Below are 12,822 nucleotides of genomic sequence, written 5' to 3'. Positions count from 1 at the left end.
GCAAAAATGAGCAAGTTACGACCTCATGAAGTTAGACTGCAAAACTGAAAAGCCCATTGGAGAGGGGGTAAAAAATTTCAAAAATGGGTTGACAAAATAGTGACATCATCATTTCAGTATGTTAAATTTGACGGCCATTTGACCGTCGCACCCTTCTCCTTGACCGTACGGATGATGACACCAGCAGGTGATTTGGTTGTACGAACAACTGACTGTGTGGGATGACGTGTCAAGATGACGTGGCCAAATGAGTCAACGTACAAATGATGATGTGGCAGATTGTATGGATGTTCGTACGTCGAGGTGGTTGATTATGTGGCAGTCCACGTGGAGGATGACTGTGCAAAATAGATGTTGATGTGGTCGAGTAGGAAGGGGCCACGTGTCTACTCTGGGACCTTACGCCTGCATGTCCGCTGAGGTGTTAGCCAACTAGACTACTATCTGTGTATGTCGTGCACTGAGGTGGCCATTGACAGGGATAGGTTTGGTGAATAAAATAGTGTCATGTGGCACTGTGCAATAGGGTTTCGCTGTGGGTGGTCCTTGGAAAGAGGAGTCGAAGTTGTCGACAATGGTCGTCGGTGAGTGTACAGTAGGGAGACTAGGGTCTGTCGGGAGGCTGTCAGAAAGGATGGTCGATGGCAGGTCTGGGGTTGGACGGCAGCATGACAATGACAGAGCACGGTAGTGGCCGGAGACCCGAGCACGACAGCGGTGGGAGGAAGCGAAGCGCGGCGGGGCGGCGGAAACAGTGACGGTGCCAGGAGATGTGTATGGGCAACGGGGCCCAAAAAAAGTCTACAGAAAAAGCTGACAGAGTACGGAGGGAGGGGTGGTCACGGGACCCCCCCAAAATAATAATTTTTTATTTTTTAATAAGCCAAAAACTTTTACACAATTTCCCTTTAAAAAAAAATCTGCGAAGTTTTTAAATAATAGTTGAAATAAAATATTCGCAGAATAAATTTTTATTTTTTATTTTTGAAAAATCCGTACAATATACCAGAATAGGCGAAATTTTTTCTTCACCAAATATGGTTGAGTTTATACTCAAAATTTATGGAAACGACCTTCCGGACTGAACCGTGATGTCCAAATCTCTGTAGGATGCCCCCTAAAAATGCAAATCCCCAAATCCAAAAATTGAAGCCTCCAAAATATCTCCAAATAGACTGATCAATGAAGCCCTTTAGGCTCTGATACCATGTGAGATTTTGCCAAGATCAAGAGCTCAATGAAAAGTACAATAGAGAGAGAAAATAGATGATAGGAATAAATTGTATTCTATCAAGATGAAAATACTGATCAACTGGATCATCAAAAGTTACATACAATGTAGATGAGCTTGATTATAAAGGCAAGGCCAGGAGACAAGAGAGCACACAATGATGACATGTGGCTCAATCAGATGCAAGGGTAGGTAGGAGAAATAGTAGAATATTCTACATGAGGTGGATCACCCACGAAGTTGGAACTATCACTCCACAATAAGTGGATATGATAGAGTAATAGCAAGATCACACCATAAAAGGTGAAAATTCGCCTACATACACACTCCCAATGTAGAACATCTCCCTAGGTGTCTCATATGAAAACTACTATGATATGCATGTACCTAAGTAAACTTAAGTAAGGTATAATAATATCCAACATGAATAAATAATTACACCAACATAGAGGAATGGAGGATTGTGGAATAGAGACATGTGGTCAGGTAGATGAAGATGGCATGGAAGCATGTTGTAGAATAGATGTGATCGGGTTGGATATTGGCATGGATGTCAGGAAGGAGTAGGGTGGGATGGAAACCACGAGGATGGATATCACGAGCACTATTGATTGGGGTTGAATGATAGGCGGGGGCATGATTGATTGGGGTTGAAGAATTGGTGTAACGATATGAGCATGAGCTAAAGTCTCCTTGTGGTTGTTCATCGAGAATGTAACGATATGAGCAGGAGTAAAGTCTTTAGAAGACCACTAGGATTATGTCAGATGAATTTCTCCATCATTTCTTGATTGTATGAATCTTCTAGGAATGTTCGCACTTCCAGGGAGAGGTCATCTTGATCAAACATGTTAGGGTCCCCTTGTGGTTGGGGATCTTGGATGTCGGGTTGCACACTTTGCATAGGATCTTGTGTAGGATCTTGATATAGGACACTAATGTCCAACATGCCATATTGTTGTTCAACCATCTTCTTCTTTTGGGATCGAGTTGTGACCATGCAAGAATAGTTTTAGGAAAAATTATTTGGAAGAAAATTTTTTGATGAAAGGATTTAGCTAGGATTTTGGATTTTGATATGATTTGGATTTGATGAAGTTGGATATATTGATTGATGAAGTCCTTGGATTAGGACACTAGTTTGATTAAGATTGCACCTTAGTCCTTGGATGAGGATTTTGGGTGGTGGATGTTGATGAAACCACAAGCAAGGTGACAACCAAGTTGGGTAAAATTTAGAGCTTAGGATAATGATCAAAGTCTCTTTTCTACTAAGGATTGACTAATGATCCCAAGCAAAATAAAGAAGTAGGATAAGAGTCTTGATTGACTCAAAGGATGAGGCAAGGGTACTTGGGGGAGATTATTTCCCAAGGACAAAGGCCAAATGATTAATTGATTAAAGATGAGGTCTAAATAAAACTTCACAAGGTATAAAACCTTAGAGTGAGGTTGATTTGATTGAATGATGATTGATTAAGGATTGATTTGATCAAAGATGATTGATTAAATATTGATTGATGTGCTAAGTCCTTAGAAAAGGTTGATGATGATAGATCAAAGAAGGGTGATAGTGATGACTAGATTATCCTTGACATGGAAGTGACTCAATAAGTGATAGGTTCAGATGGCAAATTGTATGAACGTATGCGACCACCCTAATTTTGATGATAGTTGGTATTGAAAGACAAGCTTGATCCTTGGTGTAGAGCGCAAACTCTTAGTTCATCGCTAGCATCAAACTCATTGCTATGACAATGAATATAATCGTGATATCGTTAGAAAAAGGTCCTATGTTTAAGCATGAGTTTGCAGTTGCTATACCAAAACTTTCAACGTCTAATGAGTTGTGCTTGTGTGAGCTTCTTTTTCTTGATTGGACGATGGATAGACTTATTAGGATGCTTATACAACTTAGGCTTATGAAACATGAGGCGGGCAGAGTTTCGACGTAGTTTGACTTGATGGAAAAATTTGGACTTGAATGTGACTTAGATTTGACCAAGGTTGATTCAAAATTTGGAGTAGGATATGACTAGGACAAAACTAGGACATGACTAGGATGACAATTTGGACATGACTAGGGTATGACTAGGACATGATGTAAGGATGACTAGGGACTATGACTTGGACTAGGCTTGAATTGGATTATAATGTGACAAAAGGTGACTTAGACTTGGACTATAATGACTAGGATGTTGACTTGGATATACCAATTCTACTCTTGGAAAGAAGACATAGAAAACACATTAGCCATTGACTCAAATAGAGACATCAAGCACAACATGCTATCCTAGGGAGTTGGTTGAGGAGGAAAACCTTTGCTTGCTGACTCAAGTACACACCCAATAGCTAATCAGAATATGACTGCTAAGTCTCATGCAATAAATTCTCAATGCCGTAATAGCCGACTCCAAACGCTAATGGGGGCACAATATGGCAAGTCTCTTGGGGGAGTTACCATCTCCCTTGCACAAAGATTATCCAGCTTTCAGAGGTGAACCAGGTGGATTCTATTCCTAAAAATTTTAGTAATGGTTTTCATTTGAAGACTACCCTTTGTAGTCGCGCAAGCGCGATTGAGGCCTATAGCCCTACAAAGTACCAAGAACAATGGTAGTCACGCAAGCATGATTTAGACCTCAAGGGCCCTACAAAATGCTCGATATGAGTATAAACTCAAATAGCTTCGTCCCCCGAGATTTTCATCTCAAAAGGCAATTTGATTATAGTGAGTTGGAATGCTTGGGTTTAGCCATACTCACTTGGGTCGTTCCCCTCTCACCAATGTCTATGCTAGTGTGCCAGGCAAATCGGGAGGGAAGGCCCGCTAAAGGTAAAAAAACATGCAACCGAAATGAAAAGAAGACATGGAAGCAAGTGGTTAATTTTAAGCCCAAAATCCAAACGTTGTCTATCTTAAAAAAAACACACAAGACTAATGTAGTGAGAATTTTGGTCTACTACACAACGTCTTGCAAAAAAACAGGTTAGTGGTCTCAAATTATGTCTTAGAGTACTCGTATAAAACCTACAAAACTCAAAAATATGATCAATGACACAAAATTCTGCAAAAACAACGCTCGCATTGTTTTGTAGACGGTCGCACTGAAGCGTCAAAACACCTGCGTACGTGCTAAAGAAAGGTCTGAGTGCAGAAAAATGAAAATACAAAAAATGCGAAGATTCTAGAAAAACACAGAATATACTTGGAACAGTCGCGCTGCTCTGATGTCAGTTGCGTCGAAGCGCGTGCGCTCACGCCAGAAATAGAAAAGGTTAGCGATTAAACACATATTTGACAATTCAAATTTTCAAAAATAAGCAAGATGTTAACAAAGCGCTCACGCTATTCACAGAGCGCTCACGCTAAAGAGGCGTTTGTAAAAATAAAATGCTAGATATAACAGATTAACTAATTTTTTTTATTTTTTCAATTTTTTTCCATTTTATGTGTGTTTTAGTTACTGATTAAAAAAAAACAGAAAGGCAAATCAGTAAGAATAAAGGGAAAGTGAATGGAGAAATGCTAGAGTCGGACGTGCTATTCCCGAAACAGTTGCGCTGATCGACAAACCTACAAAAATGTGGGTTATGAAAATTTAAAATTGAACCAAACGCGTCGAAGCCTGTATCGCCCGCGCTGAATCCATATCACTCACGCTAATCCGATACCTACGACTAAAAACTTGCAAAAAATTCACAGCAATCGTTAAATTAGGAACGTGGGTCCCACCGGGCATGCCAAAATGAACCAAGGGAAAACTAGGGTGAGGGTAGATGGTTAGTTTGAATACAAAGATGCATAAAAAATTCAAAGAAACTCAATTACACCTTCACCAATAGTCACTTGTTCCTCAAATTGAGCGGGATGAAGTTGAAGTAGTGCCCCTTCTCCAACTTGATTAAATGTGCTGCTTGATTGAATGTGATGGCTCTCCAATTGTGCACAAAATGATTGAGAGGATGATGAAATGGATGGATTGAGGGTGGAATGGATATGCAAGATAAATGGCTAAGTGATGGATGAGTAGAAATTTGGCTATAGTTTAGGTGCTTGGATGATTTCTTGGACTCAAAAGGGCAGCATGAACTTACAAAGCTTGGAGATGATAAATGAAGGAGTGGAGTCTCCAATTTATAGAAGAAGGGGAGAAGAAAAGGAGGGCTAGGATTGATCCAAGATGGAGGGACAAGACTGCATGTGAACCCACACATGGATCAAGAGAGGTTGACAAGACAAGTGTGGAGTCCAAGAGATATGTCATAAAGGCATTTCTTGTCTCCACACTCCTCAAGGTTTATTGGGAAGGCTTCCCAATGCACCTAGGGAAGACAAAAGGAATAAAAACATTCCTCAGATGATGAGAAGGAGGATTTAAAAATTCTCCAAAAAAGGAGCATGGGATTGGAGGAATAAAAAAGAATTTAAAATTCCTTGGGTGAAGGGATATCTAGAGGAATGTGAGATTTTTGAAAATCTCACATTCACCTCCGAAAAGAGAATTTAAGGAAGGTAGTTGGATGGGGGGATGCATAGAGAGATGTGAGAAGAACATTTAAGGAAAGTGGTTGAGTGAGGGGACAAGGAGTTGACTTTGTGGCTAATCAAGGGGGTTAGCCACTAGCAACCCATTAGAAGAGAGATTAGAAGAGAGATTAGGTGGGATTAGAGCAAGTGGGATTTGTAGGAGGATTTGACTAGGAGAGATAATGAGTGGAGGCAATTAAAAATTAGGGAATAATGGTAAGTGGGATTAAGAGAGTTTTTAAAAGAATTAATTAGGCTAATGGTGGATTAGAAAGAGGTTATTTGTAGGATTCACAAGAATTAATTAATTGATTGTGATTGATTAATTAAAGGGGAGATTTAGGAGGAATTAATTTTGATTGCCTTAGAGGAAGAAAGGGAAAATTGATTTATTAAATAAATCAATCACTGGGTTATAGTGACAATATTAATTAGATTAAATTTAATTAATATTGAGAAGAATAAGGATTAACATAATTGAATGAATTAATTATGTGGGAGAGTTAAATTAATTAAAATAATTAATTTAAGTGTCTACAGAGATAATTAATAAATCTTGTTTATTAATTATCTCTATTTATCCTCTCATGTGAGGATAATTCCTAATTTTTAAAAAAAAATTATTTTTCTATTTTATCCTCTTATATGGAGATATTTAATAATTTTTAATTATTAAATCTTCTCATAAAATCCTCCTGATTTTCGAATTTGAAAACTAATGTCTTTCGTTGATTTTCAAAAATCAATCTTTTTGGCAATATCTCTCTAATTTTAATTTTTAAATAAAAAAATGAGGTATGCATCTTCAAAAATTTGTTTTATGTGAGGAGATAATTGATAAATAAAATTTATTAATTATCTTTATTTATCCTCTCATAAGAAGATATTTTTTTTATTTTTAATTCTTCTATTTATCTTTTCGAATGAAGATACTTAATAATTTTTAATTTTTAAAATCTTTATGATATTTTCAACTTGCTAATTTGGTATTTATAAGAAGGTCATTAAAGATTTTACTATTTATTCTCATAATAGCTTCCCATTTTTTTTCTTCTATCTTCATCCTTCCCCAAATAGCAGCTTTGTCATGCACTCAATAAGGTCTGTCCATCTAACCAAAAATCTTTCCAATCTTAGGAATCCAATCAATCCAATTTTTTTATAAATTGAGCTCTCATTACTCATTTTTAACAACCAAGTTTGAGTATCCTTACGCTATCATTTTCAATTTACTTTTGATATCATCTTGCTTGCATCACACTTGCTTTGTAGGTGAGATCCACACATAATTTGAAGGAGAAAAAAGAACAATGGAATAACATGGAAGGAGCACTCTCGTTTGGTTTGCATTTCATTTAAGTGTTTTGTTTCTATGCTTTCATTGAATGTGTTAGGACTTAATTTCATATCATTTAGCTTTGTGGTTGGCTTTTATGTGTTATAAACCTTATGCCTAAATCCTACCTCACACAAACAGCCCATAGGTAGCAAAAGAGAGGAAGCAAGACCTAGGGTGCAAACCCTTAACAAACCAAGGTCTAATGATCATTTAATAGCAAGTCAAATGACCACTGCTAAAATCTTGTCAAACTATCAACAACCCAAAACCTTGACTCAAGACTGGGCTTGACCCAAAGGAGTTTGGGCGAGGAGGGGGGGGGAGGGCTTACCCTTTTGCCTACGAAAAAACAATAGTCCAAGCAATGTTGTTATTAGCAACATAATGAGAAGGATCAGGTGAGGGAATCCTCATAGAGAAAATATCTGCCACAAGAGCAAACTGTTTTTTTAAAGCCACGGGAGGAGTAGAATCACCAGTAATAGATTGTTGTTGTAAAACCACAATAGGAGAAGATTCACCACCTGAGCAAATGATCGTTGTTGCAAGACCATAGCAAGAGTAGAATCATTAGGAGAAATTCGTTGTTGTCGAATAGGAGAAGTAGGTGGAAGAGCCACAGGGCCAAAGGAGGAAACAACGCTATCAATGAGAGGGTCAACAGGGGCCTCAACAATAGTAAGAGACACAACCTCAACCTAGGAGTAATCATCATCCTCATGTGAGGAGTCATTAGAATCAGAAGCCTTGATAGTCAAGTGATCAATTTGTAGCATCTTTCCACCAAGTGGCAACACCACTCTGGCGAGAGAGAGAACAATTTGAAGCTAAGTGGCTTGTAGAAAAGCATCTCCAACAGCAAAAGGGGAGGCCCTCATAATCCAGTGATTGAGTCCAAGGCCCATCCCCAACCATAAGAACCATATCTCCAAGGAGAGGTAGAGAGATGTAAATGTCGATTAAAATGCGAGCAAAGGTAGAATGACCCATGGAACTTGTGGCATCATCCACTTTCAAGAAACTGCCAATGGAGTTACCAATGGCCTTGTAAGAAGAATCCTCCCAGAAATGAAGGGGGAAGTTAGGAAGGCAAGCCCAGACCGGACACACATTTAGTGGTTTAGTAAGAGGGCTAAAAGAGGTTGTCCAAGGTTTGACAGAGAGAGAGTGAACTCCCCAAGCCCACAACTTGCCCAACACTAAGTCACGATCATGAGAAGAAGTAAAGGAAGGAATGAAAAACCTTTAGCACAAGGGTAAAGGTCAATGCTACCAGCAACTAAAGGCTTATAGGAATCACTTATCCAACGATGGAGGTCAAGGAAAGAAGGCCAAAATCTAGCAAATCTACACACTAACCCACAACATTCATAAAAGCCAACATTTTCAACCACATCTTGGCCATAAACCACCACCAGGGAGGTTTTGGCACAAGAAAGAGGTCAAAATTTCTCTTTGGGAGGAACTGCAGCTTTGACCATGCATGCAAAACTTTGCCCACCAGCAAAAAGAGGATCTAGAAGGGACCTTAGCACCCTTAGCAACTCTAGCATGGCCACCATCACCAACAGCATAACCAGACAAGGTAACCACAAAGCCAACAACACTCGGTGGAGGACCAACATCAAACCCTATAGCAGACACATAGGACACCTACACAAGAGAGGATGAGGACACAACCACACCTAGAGGAACAATAGAGGGCACAACAAGCGAGATCAAATCCCAATGGGAAAGAAGGGTAGACCTTTGGAGAGAAGAAGGCACTAGGGGCACATCAGAAAAATCCATTGGGCTGGCAGCATCACGCGTCGAGAAAGAAGTAAAGGGCATCAACACGGAAAAGGAAGCACCATTAAAATGAAGGGCAGAAGTGGTTTCCTTCGTACGCAAAGCAAGAGCGAGAGAGACGACCATTTCAAAAATATTTGTCTTTATGTTATGAAAACGTATGGGATACTTGTATGTTGTTTGAGACATTGGGATAAATATTTAATGTGTATTACATTGATAAACTATTCAATATTGAGAAACTTAGTACTTAATATTTAATGTTGTTTCTTGATATAATACATTGAGTTGTGCAAGTCCTTTTGGAGTTTGATTTATTTTCTTTTATGAAGGTTTCCCCAAGGTACTTTTGGTCTTATCTTGTAGTATGTTTATTTTTTATTTACATTGTAAATTTTGAATACTTATTTTGTATTTGTTTCTCTATGAGGGTTTTGTGAAAATAATATTGTAATACAACAAATTTCTTTATTTGTTATTAAAGTGTGATTGTCAAGTTGTACGAAGAAACATCTTCTTGGTTGTTAACCTTTGTTGTGAGTGGATTTTACACATAATTAAATTCATGGTCTTAAAAGAAAAAAATGAAGGCATCTCAGATTTCAAATATGTTTACTAGATTGAGGTATTGTAGATATGAGGTTTAAAAGTAATTTATCAAATGGGTTTTTAGAAGTGAAGTTTTGTCTATGGAATTCTAGGAAATTTTTTAGCTCTATTTAATCTAAAATATCCAAAAAAACCTATGAGTTTATATAAACTTTGCTAGGGTTGAGTGGCATGAAATTCAAAATAAATTACACCTTCCTAGTTCATATGGCATCTACAAAATATTTATCATTGAAAAATAATAAGAATCTATGTTGAACACAAATAAATAATTTTTTGATAATATTAAAATAAATTATTTGGGAGGGGTGTGGGGTTTGTAGACCCCTATAGCCCTAGATTGCATTATAAGGGTACAAGTGTTGAACACACCAGAATGCTAAGAGGGGGAGGGGGATGAATCAACATTTACTTAAACTTAAACATCCATTTGCAATTTAAACATTAAATCAGATATTCCAAATGAAACAACTAAAAAATAAGCACGCACCACACAAGAACACCAAGACTTTTACATGGAAAACCCACTGTGAGAGTTATCTCACAATATTAATTATCAAGTTTTTGCAATGTTTGTTTTAAGGTTCATTGCCTAAGGACTACTACCTGATGGAATTTGTTAGCTCGAGTTTGTCATTACACCAAAAGATCAACCTGTTAATGCCCAATACAAACACCGGAGATAAACAAACCATGGGAGGCGGTCAAGCCATGTTGTGAATCCCTGAGGGTGAAGTTGAACAACCAAGGGAATGAAGGGCTCACACCTTCCAACAATCCCCCCCATCAAGGGATTTGAACTCGTGGCTTGAGATCTCATACCATTTGTTAGCCAAGGTTTGTCATTGCACTAGAAGATCAACCTGTTTATGCCTGATACAAACACCGGATATAAACAAACCACAAGAGGTAGTTATGTCATCTCACAAATCCCCGTAGGTGGTGTTGAACAACCAAGCGGATGAAGGGCACGCACCTTCCAACAGATATGGATAAGGGAAATGTTAGATTTCCCTTGTCAAAGGTAGGATAAGCATGACCAATAGATATGTGTGAGGTGTGATGGGATAGATTGTACCGGTCATTTCTTGGCCAAAAGGAATTTTATTGAAGATGGTTGAGTTGTGGAAACTTGGAGAAATTTTTATATTGATAATGGCTTCAAGGTGGTCCACAAGACTCTTATTATCATCATAGTGATGATATTTACGCTGGTTAACAAGGCTAGCCTCATGGCCATCAATTTGATCTAAGGGGATCATAGTGATTGGTTTACCCTTTATTACATTGTTTTACTTTGTTGGGGTAGGCTACACATTCATGATTTGGATGGGATTGGGATGGATAAAGTGGATTAGAAAAGATAGAATGTGAGTTAGAAAGGTTGGACAATATAATGTCATAATAGGGGTGTATTATGATATGATTGGTTTAACCCTATGATAATGGATGTATATAATGACAAAATGATATTATCTATGGATGTATATGATAGTGTGATATTTGATATCCTAAGTGTAAGATATGAATGTCGATGAAGATTATATGAAGTTATAGTATGATAAAAGGGATGACAACACCATGAATTGCGATCAAGCCTATAATATAGAAATATGGGAGGATGGGGACTTATGATGTAAATTATGGTGTGATTATATGAATGTGAATGGGGGCATTGATGATAAGAAGTTATAATATGAATGTAAATTGTGGCATGCAACCTAGGAGTAAGACAATATAATGATATGAGATGGATGTAAGTGGGGGTATGAGATGGGATTTTGGATAAGATAATGTTATGATGAGGATGTCTATAGGAATGTAAACTTAGGAATAAGACAAGATTATGGCATGATATGGGTGTGAATGAGGGTATGTGGTTATGAATGAAAGGTTGATGGATGAATCCTAAGAGAAGATGGGCCAAATGTGGCATAGGGTTATGTCAAGATGGGATAAATGTATAGGAGACTAGTTGACTAGGGGATATGGATGATAGGGTTGATGATGACGGATGGGGTTGTTAGATGGAAAGATTGACTTAGAATGATGAACACCTGTACCTAAGCAAAGAAAGACAAAAAAAAATAGAATATGATTTTGTTTTTAAAATTTAAATTTTTTATTTATTTATTTGGATTTGGGTTTTATGATATTTTTAGATTTTTTGAGTTTGTAATTTATTTATTTTTGAATTTTTTTGAATTTTTTTGAATTTTTTTGAATTTTTTTTATTTTTTTTGTTTTCTAATTTTATTATTATTTTCTATTTTTTATTAGTATTCAAAGACACAAAGAAAATACAAGTCATATGGCTTAATGTGGATAAGTGTCTATCTTTAGTTTAAAGGTCAACGAGGTGATTTAAATATTAACAAACATGTAATACACATGAACAAGCATAAATCAAGTAGGTTTATCACTTGTAGGCCCAATGCATCAAAACAAAAGATAGTGAATAAGTATTAAACTATCCTTCACAAGCTCAATTAGAGGGATATAATTATTATATCATAAGCGTACGTGCGACCTGATTCTATGAAAATGAAAAGAAAATAATTCAAACAACCAACAAGAGAGGGTAACCTAACTCTCGACTTTCACTTCCCAAAGGTGTAAAGTTCTTGGAGGCTTAGCCCAAAATGACATATTTTCACTTCAAAGTAGTTGTCCTTTGATTCACCCCCTACAATTTATACTCTGTCAGAACATGGGAGTTCAAGTCATCCCCTAGGGTGATGAAATCTCTATACATGACCCCTAAAAAAGGAAAAAAGATTATACTTTCTTTTGATCTTCAAGATCACGCCAAGGCACATGAAAAGACCATACACAAATGCAACTTTGGTTTCAAAAAAATGTAAATTTTGAGCCCCAAATTGAAATATGATTGGATTTTATGCCCAATTTCAATTATGATAAAAAAAAAACTTCAAATAAGATATCTTACAACAAAACTAAATAGAAATATTGGATTGTTTACAATTTTCTAATTATTTTTTGAAAAAATAACTAAAAAATGATGTTATATGAAAAAGTTATGAGCATTTAAAGTTTGAAAATAAAGTACAACTTTGAATGATTCTACTTGATTATGGGTTCAAAACCTTTAAAAAATACTTGATCCAACGAATCTATGTGGTGTGTGAGTAGATCTTTGCCTTTCGCAATTGTGTATATATACTTTTTTTCAAGAAACCCTAAAAATATATTCATTAAATATTTAAAAATAAATAAATTTATATATACGTCATAAGCTTAACAAAATTATACAATTGTACAGATTTGTGTACTATAAGGCCTTAGAGGTCTAAACAAACT

The sequence above is a fragment of the Cryptomeria japonica genome, chromosome 5 (genome assembly GCF_030272615.1).
Source record: "Cryptomeria japonica chromosome 5, Sugi_1.0, whole genome shotgun sequence".
Classification (NCBI taxonomy): Eukaryota; Viridiplantae; Streptophyta; class Pinopsida; order Cupressales; family Cupressaceae; genus Cryptomeria; species Cryptomeria japonica.
This window is presented reverse-complemented; position numbering follows the sequence as displayed.